The sequence below is a fragment of the Lampetra planeri genome, chromosome 10 (genome assembly GCF_965212315.1).
Source record: "Lampetra planeri chromosome 10, kcLamPlan1.2.h2, whole genome shotgun sequence".
NCBI lineage: Eukaryota > Metazoa > Chordata > Hyperoartia > Petromyzontiformes > Petromyzontidae > Lampetra > Lampetra planeri.
In genome coordinates, this window is record NC_136116.1 from 13,753,912 (window position 1) to 13,772,804 (window position 18,893).

Genomic DNA, 18,893 nt, shown 5'->3' on the forward strand with positions numbered 1-18,893 from the left:
TTGCAGTCACGAAAGCTTCAAATCTAGAATTAACTCAGTATTCTGATCTGGCAACATGGCCTCTCGGTGTGATGTGAAGAAGGGCCATTGCCCGAAACGTCGCATATCGTTTACTTTATTTTTTTCATTTAAGGCCACACACGCAAGTGTCATTGACGAATGTGTTGAGTTAAAAATAACAAAAAAATGACCGACTGCGGTTGTTGAGGGTGGGAGGGAGTGGGTATGACAGGGGGCGTTGCCCTGTGAAGCCCCGCCCACCGCACCCTCGCGTGGCCACGCCCCCCGCGAGGCCACGCCCCGAGGTGGTGGCGCGCGACGCTCAGCGCCGCACTCACCTGGGGGCACGAGGTGGGCAGCAGCGCGTGAGTCGAGCTCCACACACCAAACACTCACACACTCACCCACACACACTCACACACACACTCACCCACACACACTCACCCACACACTCACTCACACACTCACCCACACACTCACACACACACTCACCCACACACACTCACCCACACACTCACTCACACACTCACCCACACACTCACACACTCACACACACACACTCACCCACACACTCACACACTCACCCACACACTCACACACTCACACACACACTCACACACTCACCCACACACTCACACACTCAGCCACACACTCACACACACACACTCACACACTCACTCACACTCACACACTCACACACTCACTCACACACACTCACCCACACACTCACTCACACACTCACCCACACACTCACACACACACACACACACTCACACACACACTCACTCACACACACACTCACTCACACTCACACACTCACTCACGCACACTCACACACACACTCACACACACTCACCCACACACTCACTCACACACTCACCCACACACTCACACACACACACTCACACACACACTCACTCACACACACACACTCACTCACACACACTCACTCACGCACACTCACACACACACACTCACACACACTCACCTACACACTCACCCACACACTCACCTACACACACCCACACACACACTCACTCACACACTCACACACACTCACCCACACACTCACACACACACTCACACACTCACTCATACACTCACCCACACACTCACCATCACACTCACACACACTCACACACACACTCACCCACACACTCACCCACACACTCACACACTCACTCACACACACACACACTCACCCACACACACTCACTCACACACACACTCTCCCACACTCATACACTCACCCACACACACTCACCCACACTCACCCACACACTCACTCACACACACACTCACCCACACTCACACACTCACCCACACTCACACACACTCACACACACTCACCCACTCACCCACACACACACACTCACCCACACACTCACCCACACACTCACCCACACACTCACCCACACACACACTCACCCACTCACACACACACCCACCCACACACTCACCCACCCACACACTCACACACTCACCCACACACTCCCCACACACTCACACATACTCACACACACTCACCCATACACTCACAACAACAACAACAACAACCGCCATTCGCCACTAAGTGGCGGTGACGTCACCACGACGCTCACACACACACACTCACCCACACACTCACCCACTCACTCACCCACACACTCACCCACACACACCCACCCACACTCACTCACCCACACTCACCCACCCACTCACCCACCCACTCACCCACCCACTCACCCACCCACCCACTCACCCACACACACCCACACACTTCCACACTCACCCACACTCACACACACACCCACCCACACACACTCACCCACTGCCTGCATACTACAAGCTCTCTCCACACTCCTCCTGTGAATGTCAAGGTGGACAGGGTATTGTGTTTTATCAAGGTGCATCCAAACCTTGTTTGTTACGTCAGGTGGGTGAAAGATCCCGACACACTTTGTCTCGACAACAACTGAGGAGGTGAGTGCTTTAAGGGGTGTACGCGGAACAGGCTAACCATTTCTCGAGTGTGTGTGTCACCCACAGTCGTACACACCGTGTGTGTGTGTGTGGCGTGTGTGTGTGGGGGTGAGTGTGTGGGTGAGGGTGGGTGAGTGTGTGTGTGGGTGAGTGTGTGTGTGGGTGAGTGGTGTGTGGGTGAATGTGTGTGTGAGTGTGGGTGAGTGAGTGGGTGAGTATGTGAGTGAGTATGTGGGTGAGTGTGTGGTGTGTGTGTGGGTGGGTGAGTGTGTGTGTGGGTGAGTGTGTGGGTGAGTGTGTGGGTGAGTGTGTGTGTGGGTGAGTGTGTGTGTGGGTGAGTGTGTGTGGGTGAGAGTGGAGTGTGTGGGTGAGTGGGTGTGTGTGGGTGGTATGTCTGTCTGTGTGTGTGGTGAGTGTGTGTGGGTGAGTGTGTGTGTGGGTGGTGTGTGTGTGGTATCTGTCTGTGTGTGTGGTGTGTGTGGGTGGTGTGTCTGTCTGTGTGTGTGGGTGAGTGTGTGGGTGAGTGTGTGTGTGGGTGGTGTGTCTGTCTGTGTGTGTGTGGTGTGTAGGGTTCGTACACTATGATGTTGATGGTCCAACGTGTCCCTTGCAAGGTGTATACACACTGTACCGCGGCGTGTCACGCCTTAGGGTGGACACGCCTCTGTACAGTGCATACAATGTCACACAGTACTATATTGTGTGTTTATACTGTGTTATCCTCAAGTGTTCAATACTGTAATGTCGGTGTTTTAATTTTGAGGTCTACATAATTAGTTTTCCACTATCATCTAAATTATTATCGTGATACATGATCTATCCACTTCTGGATGAGGGCCTCCCCCACATCACCATTCTACTGCTGGATGAGGCTGACGCCATTCTCTCGTCCGTCTGCCCACCTCTCTAAACACGTGCAGTGTCTCTACGTTGGCATTCCACGATCTATCGGGCTCGTCTCTCCGTATAAACCAAATCCACAGCTTGTACCTCTACATAGATAATAATATAGTACGCGGAGAATTGTGTTGTCGCAGGTGTGCATGCGGAATCATTCGGTCTGCGTTTCCTTGGACGAACAGATACCACATTTCATGGACATACTGGGTTTACGTCATCTGCTGGGTTTACGTCATCCGCTGGGTATACATCATCTGCTGGTTTTACGTCATCTGCTGTATTAATGCTACAAACACCCACCAGTATCTTGTGTGTGGTGTTGTGGGAGTCGTGCCAGGTGTGTTGTACTCAGTGTGTGCACGTTTTGCATCGTCCATTTGAAACTCTTGAGTAGTGAATGGCACCACGTCGTTATTGAACTCTAAATTTGGGTGTCTCCACGAGTCGCATTGACTCTGCACTGGGCAGCACACTTTCCCCGCACGCTGTGCCACAGAGGGACACGTTGGACACATGGCAAGCAATATGGTTGTGCAACATTGTCATAAAACTAATGAACGCGATTGTTTTGTTGTTGTTGTTGGAGCCATAGACCACTACATCTTGAGACTCACGGTTGGTATCAAACCCAGGATGTGAGAAGTTCGGGGGTCAATGCTCTGACCCCTGATCCACCCAGCCACCGCAATACAGCGCGTATATCAGTATTTATCCATACGAAAGAAGTATTAGAGTACTGTGTTGCTTACGCATTGCAGATAGGTGTGTGTGTGTACCTCAAGGTGTATTTTTTATGGACCGCCAGTGGCGGTTGTTATGTGGGGAGTGGCATTTTGCATGAATTAGCGCACAGTGCTTGTAAGTCACACCGTAAGACATGGGATGTTTTAGCTCAGGAAACATGTTTTTAACCGGCAATAGATACATCGATCAGTCCCGTCGCGACCATCCATGTGAAAGGCCTTCGCAACTTTACGTTCTCTCAAAGTGAAGCAAGCCTGGCCCCAAAGTGTCGCTCATATGTAGAATGACAGCTTTGTGTTATGAGCTGGGTATCGTCGTGCATTGTAAATACATTTTTCAGGTATATCGGGTGTTCAGTCGTACCCTGTGGTGTTGTGTTTCAAGCACGCTTTGTTAAAAACAATTCCTGGGCCACTGCTTCCTTTGGTCAACGGTTTGATTCCCGCTGCTGCGTGGTCATGTTTTTTGTCTGTTACTGGAATAACCAAAGTGCTTAGTTTGAAATAATCGTGTTAAAGACTGTGCGATCTCTTTGAGTGACTCTGAGCTGGGAATCCTGCCTTCCCGAGCTGCGCTCCAATTTTTGTCCCGCTTGGCGAAAATGCGTGCGTCACAAGTTTTACGATGTAAATTCACAAATATTGGTCCTTGTGTGCGGGTGTCTTCGTGCCAATTCTAAAATTAAAAGTGCAGTACCCACGATGTAAATATTTAAAAAAAAACATTACTTTCGAACCAGATTTACCCAGGTCTCTGCCAAAAAAAGATGAAAATATAAGTGGTTTCCCAACCGATGTGACTAGAATTTTGATCAGAATAGGAATCTTTATTGAGACCAGAGGAATCCGATGAGCTATGAAGCTCTATTTCACAGGCGTCCAGTAGGGGCGGGTCACCAAATGACAATGGAAACCATTACATAAAACAATAGGAGTGCAAAATAGAGAAAAGGTAAACATGTCACTAAAATAAACATGAATAAAGTATTTCAGTACTCGGGACATAAATAACAGCAATGCTGCTTTTATGCTTGAATCTGTGGAATTCAAGACTTGTGGCTGTCTGTAGCATGGTGTTAAGGTACATTTAATACCTTACTTATACGATGCATTTCTAGTGTGCCTTTGTTGTGTTTTCATTGCCAAAATCTTATAATTGTTTTCCTGTAATCGAGTGAATCGTTTGTCGCAAGGCACACACGACATTTGAACAGATGTTGCTTAACAATTGGCAATTTTGCATCCCATTTTTCCAATGCACATTTTTGTCCGTGAAGGATTTTCCGTTCTCTCCCGTAGCGTGTGCCAAAGTCACATGTTTACGCAGGGATGCCTGATAACGTGGGCTGTGGAATTTCGGAAAACTTCTTTCTGGTATTTTACCCCCGCCCGTGAGAGGGCCATCATCTCCACATCCGATTCCAATGTCCTTCACATCCCGGTTCACCACTGAGAAACACCACTTTTTAGGCTCGCCTCTCGGCGTCTGCCGTAGTACTTCCATGTGTATTACCTTTCTTCTGATGTGGATTTCATCGATTATGACATGGCCCTTAGCCATCTGGGTCGGCTCTCTTTCAGCTCGTCTGAGATGGATACCCACTCTTGCTGTCGTGTGTTTTTTTGCGTTTCTGGTACGATCCAGACTTTTGTGACCTTAGGAATGCGAAGCATCCCATACAAAAAGTTCAACCGAGTGTATGTGTACGAATTAGGGTTGTTAAACGATAACCGGTAAACCAGAACGTTAGGAATGAATGGACTGATTGGCACATGCAAACACACAAACAGTACGGCAGCCCCAAACACCGCACCTCTGATTAGTGTGGTTGGCTATATACGGTGCAAAAGAAGTTTTACATACATGCAAACACCGTGTGGTACATCTTTCTTGCTGCAAGTTCTCGATTTTTTATATCACTGTTGACAGAAGAAGGCTTGCACTTGAGGTTTGCTCAAAAGTGTATTTGGTCTACTTTTTCACACCGATCAGAAGTCTTGGGAGAGGTGGGCATACCCACATTTTACCCGACCACACGGTGACCTGCCGATCGACTCTCTGTGGTGTAACCCCCATTTATGCTTCTGCGTGGACAGAGGTGGGAGTTGTAAATAGACTTTGCCATTGTTTGAAATGCGCTGAACACAACACTACGTTGTGCTCATTGCCATAGACATTTATTTGTATGCGTACGGAAAACCAGTCACCGTAAGTACCGTTTTTTTTATGAGGTTACCATAAATAGTCATCATAAAAAAACAGTTTTAACAACCCGAGTACACATTTTTGATTTAAAAATAATAGGGCGTAATAATTTCCTCCACTTTTGCGATCAAATTCATTTTCGTGATTCAGTAATGTGGTTGATTCAAATACCATGTATTTCTTGTAACGTCGTGGTGGTGAATTTAGTGGCCCCATTACATAAAACAACGAAAACCATTGATTGTGACACGTGATTTAATGCTCGCATTGGGCTCCTAAACATTCATATAAATGACTTCATGCATTACATATGAGGAGCAGTCGATTTCAATGCAGTGATAACGTTGCTTAACATATATAATTCTTCACTATTTAATACAAAGACGTGCATGTATGTGTGTTCAACTTCTTTCGCACCGTACGTAGCCAACCGTGCTAAATCGGAGATGCAGGGGATGGACAACATACTACACACAAAAAGTAGTTCTAAAGAAATTAGTTTACATCTAGATTTAAAAGTGCATAGCTCCAGCGGCTTCCCAATATCGGAAGGATCTGTGATTAATACCGCTCAGCATTTCATTCATACAGAATCCTGAAAAAGTATGTTTACAAACATATCTAGCACTGTACTACAGAATGTGTGCAAGTGATTTACCTTTAAAATATTGTACAAATAAGGCAGTTGACGACTGTCAAGACAGTTTATATAGTACTGTATAGGCTGTTTGCTTGGGCCGAGTATGAAATATCTCATGCAAGTGTAAAAAAACCATCTCGCACAAGGCATGCAGTGAGGGCTCTTCGTGAGGTTCAAAGTGCATGGTTGAGCTGTTTGAGTAACATGTGAGTTACGATTGTTGAACAGCCTCACCAGGTCGCATTGCTCATAGTTGAGTAGTGTGGGTGTTGTGGGTGGGTGTAGATTCTGTTATGCCATCGTCAGCCAATAGTAGTGTATAACTGAGTGGCCCTATCACTGGCTAAATATGTAATGAATTAAATTGTCTAAATATTTCGATATTAATATCCAATGCATGCAGGGCTACACATTGTGGGTGACAGAAGTGCAGCGAAACTCATTCTTCTCCGGTACCGTAGAGTACTATGCCTCTCATATATTATTCACACCTTCAGATTGCTTGGCTAAGTACTGTATTGTCAAAAAAAAAACAGAAGCTGAAAATCCTTGCCAGGGGTCGACTCAACCCACTAAATCTATTGAAGTGGATGCAATGAGTGTCATTTTGTGCGATGTGTCTACAATGCCAAAATCAACGAATACGAAGGAGGCGTCGCAGCGATTTCGTTGCTCCCTGACTCGGTTGTCTGGTTTGACCACCTGAATGTAAAATTGTGGTCTACATCAGCCATGCGAAAGAAGAAGTGGTCATATGGGAGGGACCTGCTTCCACCATGGTAATGTGGAATTGTCGCCCTTGATCGAGACCATCCAGCCTCGATGCGAGAGCTGTACACTGCACTCTATACAATCAGAGACCTCCTGTGCGATTCCATCTCCTGGTGCAGCAAGTTGACCCAATCGGGCAAGCCTCTTCAATTCTCCGTCTACCCAGCGGGGTCTATGAGGGGTACAGCTGCAACTAAGGGGCCGTCCATAAATGACGTCACGCACCTAGGGGTGGGGGGGTGGTCAGACATTTGTGACGATGTGTGACGAGGGGGGGGGGGGTTGAGAAATGAGACGTCACATCAAAATGCGCAACTTTAAATAAATATGGACAACACATTCTAATTAATTAAATTGACTTTTTAATAAATGTTTTCTCCTACAAAATCAGAGTGCAGCGCCACATTAAATACGCACTACAATGACAATAGTTTTAAGCGATTTTAAGCACGTTTTATTTATTTTTGGGGGGCGGGGGCAGAGCTTCGTGACGTCATATTTGAGGGGGGGGATCTGACTTTTTGTGACGCCGTGTGACGAAGGGGGGGGGTCAAAAACCGTCCAAAATCGCGTGACGTCATTTATGGACAGCCCTTGAGACGACCGGGCAGCATGCGTGCGCTGTGTGTGTGGGGGGGGTATCAACAGTGTTTGTGCTCCCACTTTCTCCGAGACATTTGCCCAGCGACGTGCAAGAGTTGTCCAGAGACTCTCTCGCGAGGCCCCTTCTGCCAAGCAGCGGCACGTGTGAGAAATTGCAGGGCTGCACCTTTACCTCCTTTTGACCCGAGTATCATACCTGCGTGTTGCCAACCTATACACCGTTACAATGAACGACATCTGCAAGGCTCCTAGATTTTGCCGCCACCCCATACATAACCTTCGTGAAGTGTGCCGTTTCGCGATAGAGTATCTATTGCGGTGAGTGGCACAGGCTGCCGCAGTGGGCTTGACTCATTATCATCATCAGAGTTGTTTCTTTTTGTTTGCATTTTGACTGCTTGTGTTGTGGTTATTGCAAACATGATGCCTTGTATAAAGGTGTCAGTTTTTGTACCAGTTGAAAGGGTAAAAACCTGTTACTATATTTCGCCACTGGTAAAGGAGGTTTCATTCTTTCTTTTTAACGCCGCGCGCTTTATGCAGACGATCGCAATCTTGCAGAGAAACGTAGCGGAGTGAACTTAGTCGTGCACCGTGAATGGTCACTGTGTGTGTCGGCTTGGAACGCGTGTGAGAAGTCAAAATGTGTGTCTGCCTGCCTGCCTGAGTGTGGGGTGGTTGCTCACCTTGCGTGGAGCGGTCGTGTAGCAGCGGTCTGCGCTACCAAGCCCAGCCACCCGAGTCCGGTGACGATTACGGTATCTGAACCATTCCCGGGCCTCCCTTAGGTCGACTCAGACTCAAATGAGCACCTGGTGCGGTGTGTAAACATCGCCACTGGGGAGACGAAGGCGGTCGGGCGTGGTGCTGGCCACCCACCCCCTCGTGTGCCGTGCCGGCCATCATAGGTGCTCGCTAACAGCACTTGCCCCAACAGTCTGTTCAGGCTACACGGGGGATCTTTGTCTCTGGTGGTGCTCACCTCGTTTGGCAGGCCTCCACCTGTGCTATGAATGCCTCATTGCTAACGTGCGGCCTCTCCTTGTCAACACCGCTGTTGACTTGCTGCAAAGTGGGACTCCTTTTGTCTTTGTGGATCTGCGCACCGTCCACTCTCACAGATGTGGGGTCATGGCGATGGGAGGGTTGGCCCAGATGATGCAGAAAGATGGATAATGAAAAGCACTGGTAAATCTGGCGATAAAAATATTAATTGTTTTTCCAAGGAGAATGGCGGTGAAGATGTAGAATGTGTCATCTCTTTTTGTTTGCTAATGTAATCGGTTTACTTGCCGATGTTTGGGGTCACGTGGGCAATGAATCAAGCTAGGAGCAGCTCATAATTTAACCAGCACACGTGTGACAGATTTATTTCACAAGCACGGTTAATCCGCAACTCGGATAATTCTCCCACGGACAATTAAGAGTTAACTGTAATTACGTTGAAACATACAGGTAGACTGAATAATTGGGACACTCTGGACGGGGTACATTGTGGCGTTTTGCCAATATCTCGTAGTTTCTATGGCACCGAAACATTTACAACTGAAAACATACTGTACTGTGTTCCATGACACACCCTCCTTCACCGAAGTCGGCACTTGAGGGTTGACACTTTCTCCCTCTTTGTTACACGTTGCAATATTCTGACATTTGCCACTTTGTACTGTTGATGTAAATATTCATGAATGTGTTCCTCATCAACCCAGCGTTGGGTCAGTGATTGTCCTCATTGGTGAGCCGTGAGATAGTTTAGGAAATTACACGTTCCTGTGGCAGAGACCATTCTCTCCATATTTGCCACTATGGAGAGAATGTTATTCACTATGGAGGGATGATGATCTGTGTACTACAGTTGCCAATAGATATTTGAAGATTTAAAGCAGTTTAAACAGTTTATAGCAAATCAATACTCAGGGGGTCCATTCTTCCAAGTGCTGTCACCCATAGACCATGTTATAGATTAAATAGATTCAGTGATGTCATGCTCAAAGAGGCATAGGTGGTGCGAACATCTTTTCGTGGCATTTTTCCAGTGGTGACGATTCCACATTTTTACGGCAGAGGCCAGTTACTCCCGAAGATGCCCGTTGTTGCCATGCTGATTGGAATGTGAGCTAAAATAAAGACGCAGAAATATTCACGTAAATAAAGTATTTTTTTGGCAGCAGTCTTCCGCAGAGCTTAAAGACTGTCAAGTGCAGTTGAGTCACACCTCTCACTCGGTTGCACAAGCAAAGGGTGCCGCCCTTTGCCAGAGCCTCGCTGTTTTTCGTATCATTTGGATTCTTGTCAAATTTTGTCACCGAAAATGGATCCCCAGTTTTTCTTTCCCCAGCCGGCTGTGTTATTTCAAGCAAGGAACCGAGCGCAAACGAATTTTAGCCGCAGCTGTAGGATATGAATAAAAAAATATTTTCAGAAAAGAGCCCACATTCCCTTTTTCTCAGAACGCCCCTACATCAAGAGTAGGCTTCAAAGCAGTGCGTAATGGACGGCTGGCTCAGGAGACTATAGCTGTGCCTATGTAAATATGGTTTTTCATTTAATTACGCCTGGCCCAATCTTTGAGGGCTACATTTATATGTACATAAGTAAAGTGTATCGCCCAATGGACACGTGGGAAATTCCTCGCAGCCAAATGGACATTCCCTGTTGTATGCACGTGTGTGAAACGTCTTTCGCTCCGTACGTAGCCAACCGTGCGCGTGAAGGACATCGAACTAAACATAAATAGCAGTTCTAAAAATGTGATTTTCAATCTAGATGATTTAAAAGTGCACGGCACCAGTGGTTTCCTAATATCGGAAGGAATAGCATCCCAGACGGCCGCAGAAGCGCATCTGAAAGCGCGTGCGATGCAGTGACCACCGCCTTTGTGTGGTGACTCTTGTACCATTGAGAGGTACTGTACGAGACTGAAATTCTGGCAAAAAACATGATTTCAGGGTGAATTAAGCCGTGGGCAATTCAACAATCTCTCTCCGCTTCACATGCGGATGACCGCCAGCTGCCATTTTTAATCACCGTCGTCACTGCTGCCATTTTCGTGCATTTCATGGATTGTTTCGTATCTTCTTATAGGTCCTAGGTTTATCTAAGAAGAAGAAGAAATTGAAAGTCAAAACATAGTAGCCACTACTTTTTAGAAAACCCTTGCCCGTCCAGCATTTTAATGAAGCCTGTTTTTGACAGTCACATGGTATCACTTGCTCATATTGGGTGCAGTTTAGTTTTCCTTGTACCTTTGTCTGATATAATAAAGTCCACTGCTGTATATAAACATTTGATCCTCATAGTTTCAGTTAACCTGAATTAAGTCGCGCCTTGTCACGGTCAACATTGTGGGCAGCAGAGGAATAGTGTAGAACATTCCATCGCTGTACTAAATTTACATGCTGCCCTCCTTCACCAATCCACAATGACCAGCATGAGCAAGCGTGGTCAAATTACCGCCACGGTATGTGGAGGCCCTCATCTCGCAGCGGATTGGTGAAGGACTGAACGTGCATGTGTCAGGGAGTGCGTCTAGAAGGGTTCAGTTTGGCAGCAAAGGCATCAGACTGTTGGGGCAAGTGTCGTTAGCGAGTGGCACCTTTGAAGGCCGGGGCAGCACACGAGGGGGTGGGTGGCCAGCAGCACCACGTGCCTCCGTCTTCCTCGTGGTGATGTTCACACATCGCACAAGGTACTCATTTGAGGCTGAGTCAATGTAGGAGTTGAGTCGACCGGTGTTGTCAATGAGCAGGAATCAAACTTGGGTCACCCGGTTTTTAGTGCGGTGCCCAAACCACTGCACTACCGCTCCCAGCACGCACATACTCGCAAACACTCACGCCCAGGCAGAGCAAGCATGGTAGCAACTAGCAACCACTTTCCTCTGCAAACCCACGGGATCCCAGTTTGGCACAATCCTCAAAAAGTCAGCTCCCCACTCCTAGCTCCTGACTGTAATTCAGCGGTTGCTAGGAGGCCTGTGGATGTGCCACTGGACTTCTCCAACCACCAGGGATCTCTAAACATTACGCAACAAGATGCGTTGCGGAACATATAACAGATCGTGTCTCAGTCCAGAATTATTAAGTGTGATGCATTATAATTCTGGATTGTTGATTTTTGATTCAAGAGTCGCTTGTTTTTTCACGTTTTTTTCATCCCGTTCATATTTTTCTGGATTATTGTGTCGTTTGTATAATTGTCTTATTCATGAGCCTAAATGTTCCAATAGCGTATAATTCTCATGAAAGTAAGGCAGTGATGCTCCTACATGCCATGTGTTGCATGTTTCGTGAGAATAAGAAATTATATTCATCTTTAAATCAATGCTCTGTTACGTGCCTTGTCCAGAGTGGTTCACCACATGTCAATCTTGTGACAATACGGTATTTATACTGCGTATAGATAACCGTATATATTAGTCACTAGCCTTTTGCCCCTCCAAGGACGTGTGTATTGCAGTAAATCTGAAACTTGCAAGCGAAAAGCAGACCGCGACGTGATATTCATTGCATCCATTCGTGTGCAATTTGTCAGGGCGCGGTGACACTGACCTATTTAATTTTAAGGTTATAATCCCTTGTTCATCATGACGTCCTTTTTACTTCGATGTCTCAACAGCGTCACGGAGATCACGTGACGTGAGGGTTCTTGCCTTTGTAGTGAAGGTTGTGAGTTGACGCCGAGGAGGGGGGAGGAGGCGCCTCGCCCCCCCCCCCATGTGGAGTGACGTCACCCGCTAATTATTATGAATGGGGGGGGGTGTCCATTTGGATGACGCCACCTTATAATGATTATTAATGAGAGGGGCTGGTCGATGTGGAGTGACGTCACGAGCGTTAAGGACAGACATTCCTGGGTGACTTTAGTAGGTATGAGAGTGAGAGCAAATAGAAATGAGTGTTGACCAAGCCGAGGTTATGCACGTCTCTACAGTGGGAAACCTGGGTTACTCACTCGCCATGGCACAGATTCAGAACTCGTCAACTGGGTGTTGCTGGTTTGGTGCTGTCTGACACAGGCACCGTGAGGAGCTCCCCAAGCCAAATCATTCCCCTCATTCACAAAGAGAGACAACATTGATTTGAAAAACTACAGACCCAGTAGCCTCCATTGACGCATTATATGAACTGTTCACAAAGCTCATAGGGAACTGAACAATGGACAATTTAGAGGCCGACCAAGCACATGAACAAGCTAGCTGTGTTTATACAAAGTTTTTCTTTTTACAATTGGGCATGTACAGGGTTGGTTATGTACGGTGCGAAATAAGTTCAACATACAATTAATTGACCCCTAACATTGCTCCCTTTGCATATTCATTGTTGTTGTTTTAAATGAACCTTACTTGTAAAAACTATTAGTTTTATGTATTTTTACGCTGCACTAAGCCCCCCAGCCGCCACTTCGTCACATATTTTGACGCTGCCCTGAGCCACCAGCCCACCTCTGTGCCACGTATTTTGACGCTGCACTACGTCAATCCAAATGCTGTTATAAGCCCCACGACCTCGACAAATGTGCTCCGAGGGACCGCAGCCCTTGCCAAAGTCCTAGGCTGTACAAACATCTCTGCCTCGCGGGTGATAGGGAGTCGTCGGCTTTAAGTGATTGACCCACACCCAGGGATTTGATGAATTGTCATAATTTGAGGCTTGGGGGGAGGGCACCAGAGTTAAAATTTGATCCGTATATATCTCATGCTCCCTGTTTGGTCTCCTTTGTTCTGTCTCGCTTGTTTCATTTGCCAAATGTAACACTTGCACGGAATTTGCACATCATTTGCGTGAATTGGTAACAATTCTTAACACATGCCGCTTCTGCAGCCTCGATGTGTGTCCTGTGAGCGTGATTGGTCAAGGTGCAGCCCCCGCAATGCATTGTTCATGCAAGCACACATCCGCTCGGCATGTTTCGCTACGTACGGCGCGAAGGAAGTTCAACGTACACACATACTGGCAGGAAGTCGTCCACTAGAGGGAGCTCTAGAGAGCCCCTCCAGAGTGTACCTGGGCCTATACGGGTGGGAGTACCCACACTTCGCCACGCCATACAAGATCTGTCGATCAACGAACTGCGGGGTAACCATTTATACCGCTGCGAGTGTAAGAATCGCCTTTAATCGCCGAATCGTAAAATGCAGCGTGCGTGGGCTCGCTGGACGGTGATAATAAGAATGTTTTGAAGACTGGACTCGGAAAGGGCCTTGACACAGAAGCGGCATTTGCCCAGAAGCGTCCAGATAGCACGACCACAGCAGCAGCAGCAGACCGGCTGGAAATACTGCATGCCTGTGTGATCGCTCACGCATCTCATCTTGCTGCTGCTCCCCCTGTGGGGGATGGGTGTGGCAGTAAAGTTAGGGTAGCATTGGAAGACAAAACCTGCTGGTGGTATTAGACTAAACTAAATTTCGATTTAAAGCTTTCGTGACTGCAGGGATTCATCTTATTGGTTCTTTCGGTAAAGTCACGTGGAAGGGGAGTAATAAAATAATAAAAATAAAACATAATAAAATAATTCTCACGACGTTTTGGCCACAACGCAAGCAGCCGTCCTCAGGTGAAAACCAGGTCTGTCGAGGCGACAGCGTCTGAATAAAACAGCACCATGCTTGGAGCAAGGCGCCCTTTCCCCCCCTTCCAACCCAGCTTAAATATATGCTCCAAGCATGGTGCTGTTTCATTCAGACGCTGTCGCCTCGACAGACCTGGTTTTCACCTGAGGACGGCTGCTTGCGTTGTGGCTGAAACGTCGTGAGAATTATTTTATTATGTTTTATTTTTATTTTTTTATTACTTCCCTTCTACGTGACTTTACCGAAAGAACCAAGAAGATAGACTAAACTAGATGATTTTTTTTCTTTCTAAAAGAGTAATTGAGACTTTGAGTAAAGTTCTTACAAAAATTTCAGAGCCAAAGAGATGTCATATGTTGCTCGAGACTAACTGTGCCCGACACGAAGCGGTGGCACGTGTGGTGTTGTTGTTGTTCTGTGCGGTGGACCTTTCTCTGTTAGACACAAGATGTATTATACATGCAAGCAGTGTACCTTGGTGCGTACATGCCTTTAACAAGGGATTTTGTTTTCTGTATCCAAATGTATTGTGTTCTTTCACTACTTTTTAATGTTTGCGGTTGCCTTCTGATCCGAGCACACGCTGACCTCGTTGGCGTATTTATTTCACTTTTAACAAATTACAGCACAGCTCACTTTTACCATTGGCATGAAAGCATAAAACAAAGTAATTATAATGTTACGGAACCTTGCACAGATGGCAGTTGTAGATCGTGTTGGGGGGGGGAGTCCCACAATTACATCACAGCACAATTGTACTCTCTCGTCTCTCCCGGTGCATCTCTCTCTCTCTCGCACCCCGACTCTCTGCTGCCGGACGAAGGGCCCTCTCCCGTCGGCCGTGGATTTCGTTTGCGTGACCACCACGCTGGGCGTATCTGCTTGAGGACCACGCTGCCAGGGCGATGAGTGGCTCGCAACCTTCTCCACCCACTGGCAGACTATTCTGTTTTTTCCTGGATTTTTCTGTTTGTTGCGGTTGCACCCGAGTTGAGAGCCGCATTGCTCACAGGGTTATACCTAATAAATGCAACTGAAAACTGAAATCCACGGTGGCACCGTCCAGTCGGCCGCCGAGGGACTTGTTGGGTTCGTCGAGATCGCTCGTGGCGCTCGGTCTGACCTTGCAAGGAAGCTTCGATTCAAAGCTTTCGTGACTGCAGGGATTCATCTTCTTGGTTCTTTCGGTAAAGTCACGTAGAAGGGAAGTAATAAAATAATAAAAATAAAACATAATAAAATAATTTTATTAAATAATAAAAATAAAACATAATAAAATAATTGAATTATGTTTTATTTTTATTATTTTATTACTTCCCTTCTACGTGACTTTACCGAAAGAACCAAGAAGACTTGCAAGGAAGATTTCTGCAGCTGGGCCTTCGTCGCGTTTCTGATGATGGTGATGGGCGTTTATGGGGTGCGGGTGGGAGCACGACAGGCCCACTCCAACTCGGATCAGCGGGCTCGTAGTGTTGTGCGATAATTTCTGTGCCGCGTTCGAGGTGACCTCGCACACTGTGTGTTGAACTTCTTTAGCACAGTACGTAGGCCAAGCGTGCTCATCAGAGGTTGGTAATAACAAGGACGAATCTAAAGTTTCATTTTTTTTAGCGCAGCAAAAGTGCGATGTTTATTTTGCTCTTAAACCATGGAGGTATGACGTAATTAGCACTCTTCATTACGTGTGCTCTTTTTAGAAAAGTTAAGTGATATGTTAATCCTGTTCTCAGTGACATCACCAACATGTTATACATAAAAGAGGTATTTATCATGTGTTTCCCCATGTTCAGTATAAATCATGCAATTGGATATGATTCACAGTTGGATACATCATATACTGTACTGGCTCTGATCACTAATTCAACTGATGTGGAGCTCTGCTTGGGGGAGGGGGAGGTGTATGCTCGCTGCACTTTAACTTTACATTTCGTTGCGAAGCCCCAGGTACCAAATTGGCTTGCCCGGCATATCGAGAAATTTGTCCGGACTTGAGAGACGTGGGCGTGGTGATCGTGGGCGTGATCGCTACCGTGCGTGTGTGCAAAGACTGGTTTTACGTCTCTACTGTCTCTGTTCGGGGTGCCTCAGGTGGTGTAGTCATGTTGGGGTGGCTGGCCAAGGAACCAGATGTTGAATCTGTTGCCATTGCACAAAGCCAGCGATGTTGAGATTTCCCTGCTTCAAGTCAAAATGAAATCAAGTTCCCAAGGTGGAGTAAGTTTGGTGGTCTCAGCCTTGTCATCCACAAATGCCAATACGTCTTTGCATAAAATACAGAATGGTTCAGATGAGCGAATATGGACTTATTTGACCGATTAACACAAGTCCAAGCTTAAATAGTTATTGTCTTTGTGATCTCATAATAAAAACCACCAATGGATATTGGGCTACATTAATGAAAGACATGTCACTCACTGCTTAAACGAGCATGGCCACATTGCGTATTGCATCTGCTTGCAGCTCCTCTCCAGAGATACAAATTAGAAATGACTTGGCAGGGCGCAAGGCACCATGAGACGACCATTGGTGCGCTGCCCACAGAGTGGCATATTTAGCAAAAAAGTGAAAAAAAACACGAAACAGTCGAATGGGTGGGGTCGGGTGGGGTGGTGGAGTAGTGGGTGTGATGGATGAGGCTGTGCAGGTGAGTCACGGCCACAGTTGAGTCGTAATTTGTATTATCCCTTCCCGTTTTCTTTTGTGTTTGCTGTCATACGATGCCGATAACGAGAACGACTCATTAAATCTGTGCTCTGGGCTTGTATGTTGTACAAGCCCAGGTGGTTTGTGAATCTTCAGAGGTGACGATTCCATCGACCCTCCCGGAGCAAGAGAGCGAGCGCCGCTTTTGCGCACAGCGAATTGTGGGTGTCTCCATAGGAATGTGGAGTTTCCTACTCCAACTCAGAATTGATGAGATGAATGCCTCCCCCAGTGTGTGTTTGAGCAGGGGGGAAGCACTTTGACCCGAGATATTTTACAGTAGAAGCTATAAAACGAAACAGGTGGTCCACCTTGACTAAGTAGTAATGCTTTGCTTAGGTTGCAGTGGATTTCTGCCAAGATTTAATTTGGAAATTTAAAACGGCGCTTTGTTTCGGTTCACAGTGGTAGTAGTGTCCACGTTCATTTCAGTTTTGTGGCTCGTCTTTGGAGGCGATGCTGCCGCGATATGGTGGATTGGCACATTCGATTTACAATCGCCGTTCGATTCCGTCTCCTAGCATGGCAGTTGAAACAATAGACACGTCTCTTTAACCCGGGTGCTTTCCACGCAGCGGTATAAATGAACACCGCAGTTAGTCGGGGGGGGGGGGGGGGAGCGTGTGGCGACGTGAACGTGAGTACTTCCACGGTTTTTGTTAAGATGTCTGGCCAGCATGGAAGAGTAGGCCAAAAACACCCTCTGGACGAGCTCTCTGGAGCTTCTGCAAGTGGAGCTCCTTCTGCCGTGAGCAAGCAATTACTGCGGCTGCACATTTACCACTATTTTGAGCCTTTTGTGCTGCAGTAAGAATCCATTTAGCTACATGATGAATACGTACATTTCTTGATTTTCCCCAAAGTTTATTTCAGTATTTAAATGTCTGTTACTGGGAGGGACACACAGGCGGGCCTTCACGCTGTACGAGCACAGCAGGCGGGATTTTGGAGGTGAATAAAAGCCGTGGATTGCCTGCAGGATTGTGCGTTAAGGCTGTGGCTTGGATGTGCGCACCAATTAATGCACACCACCACCCCCTTGTACTCCCCCTTGCTTGCAGCTCGGCTACAAAATAGCACTTCCTTCCCTTCGTGTTGCTTTAAACCACGTTTCAATCATTTAAAGCGGTCATTTGCACGAAAGTTACTCGACTATTATGTGCGCACATTACACAGCTGATCTCGTGCGCTTGTTTTAACGCCTTACAACTTAGGTTGAGAGTGTTAACGCGTGAGTTCTGCCCGTTTGTCTTCAGCGCGGGGTCATGATACATCTCGTACAGAAGATTCAGTATACACACAGCTTTAGTATAAAGTTGCGTGACGTTAAGGGACTTACCTGATCGCAAACTGGCCAGATTAATGAAAGGGATGCCCAAAGCTGCACCATTAAACTATCACTTAAAGGATCATCCTTGTCGACCCAGACAATTATCACACGTCATGCACTTACCTCTCCTCCCGATGACATCATCTCGCGACGTCAGATTTCATGCCCGTGTGATATTCTCGTTGTTCACCGTGGAATGAATCGTCATAACCGCTAATGAAATACTTAAGAGTTCAAATACGTTTGGGAAAGTATTACAGTCCATGAATATGCCTGTTTTTTTATTCCTTTTTGTTTACTGGCCTTTCTAGCTAAATAAACATCCGAGTACATATTTTGCACGTTCTAACAATGAACGGCAAGTCACTTGCTGCGGGTTTTGACATTGAAACACAATCGACCAACTCTTGTGTTAATCTTACAGAATCTCTAACGAGCTCTTCCCAGCAGATGGTGCA

At 46.8% G+C, this 18,893-nt stretch overlaps 1 protein-coding gene across 3 annotated transcripts in view; it reads left to right on the forward strand.

Moving 5' to 3' along the window:
* Window positions 1–282: 282 nt before the first annotated feature.
* LOC144721062 (catenin beta-1-like) overlaps window positions 283–18,893 on the forward strand; it is a 45,118-nt gene continuing 26,507 nt past the window's right edge. For 2 of the 3 annotated variants that reach the window (XM_078598388.1, XM_078598386.1), the window contains exon 1: window positions 283–365. The gene's annotated coding sequence lies outside the window, so the exon portion shown is untranslated. Of the gene's footprint in view, window positions 366–1,915; window positions 1,963–18,893 lie in introns of all 3 variants that reach the window. The other variant, XM_078598387.1, reaches the window with a different exon arrangement.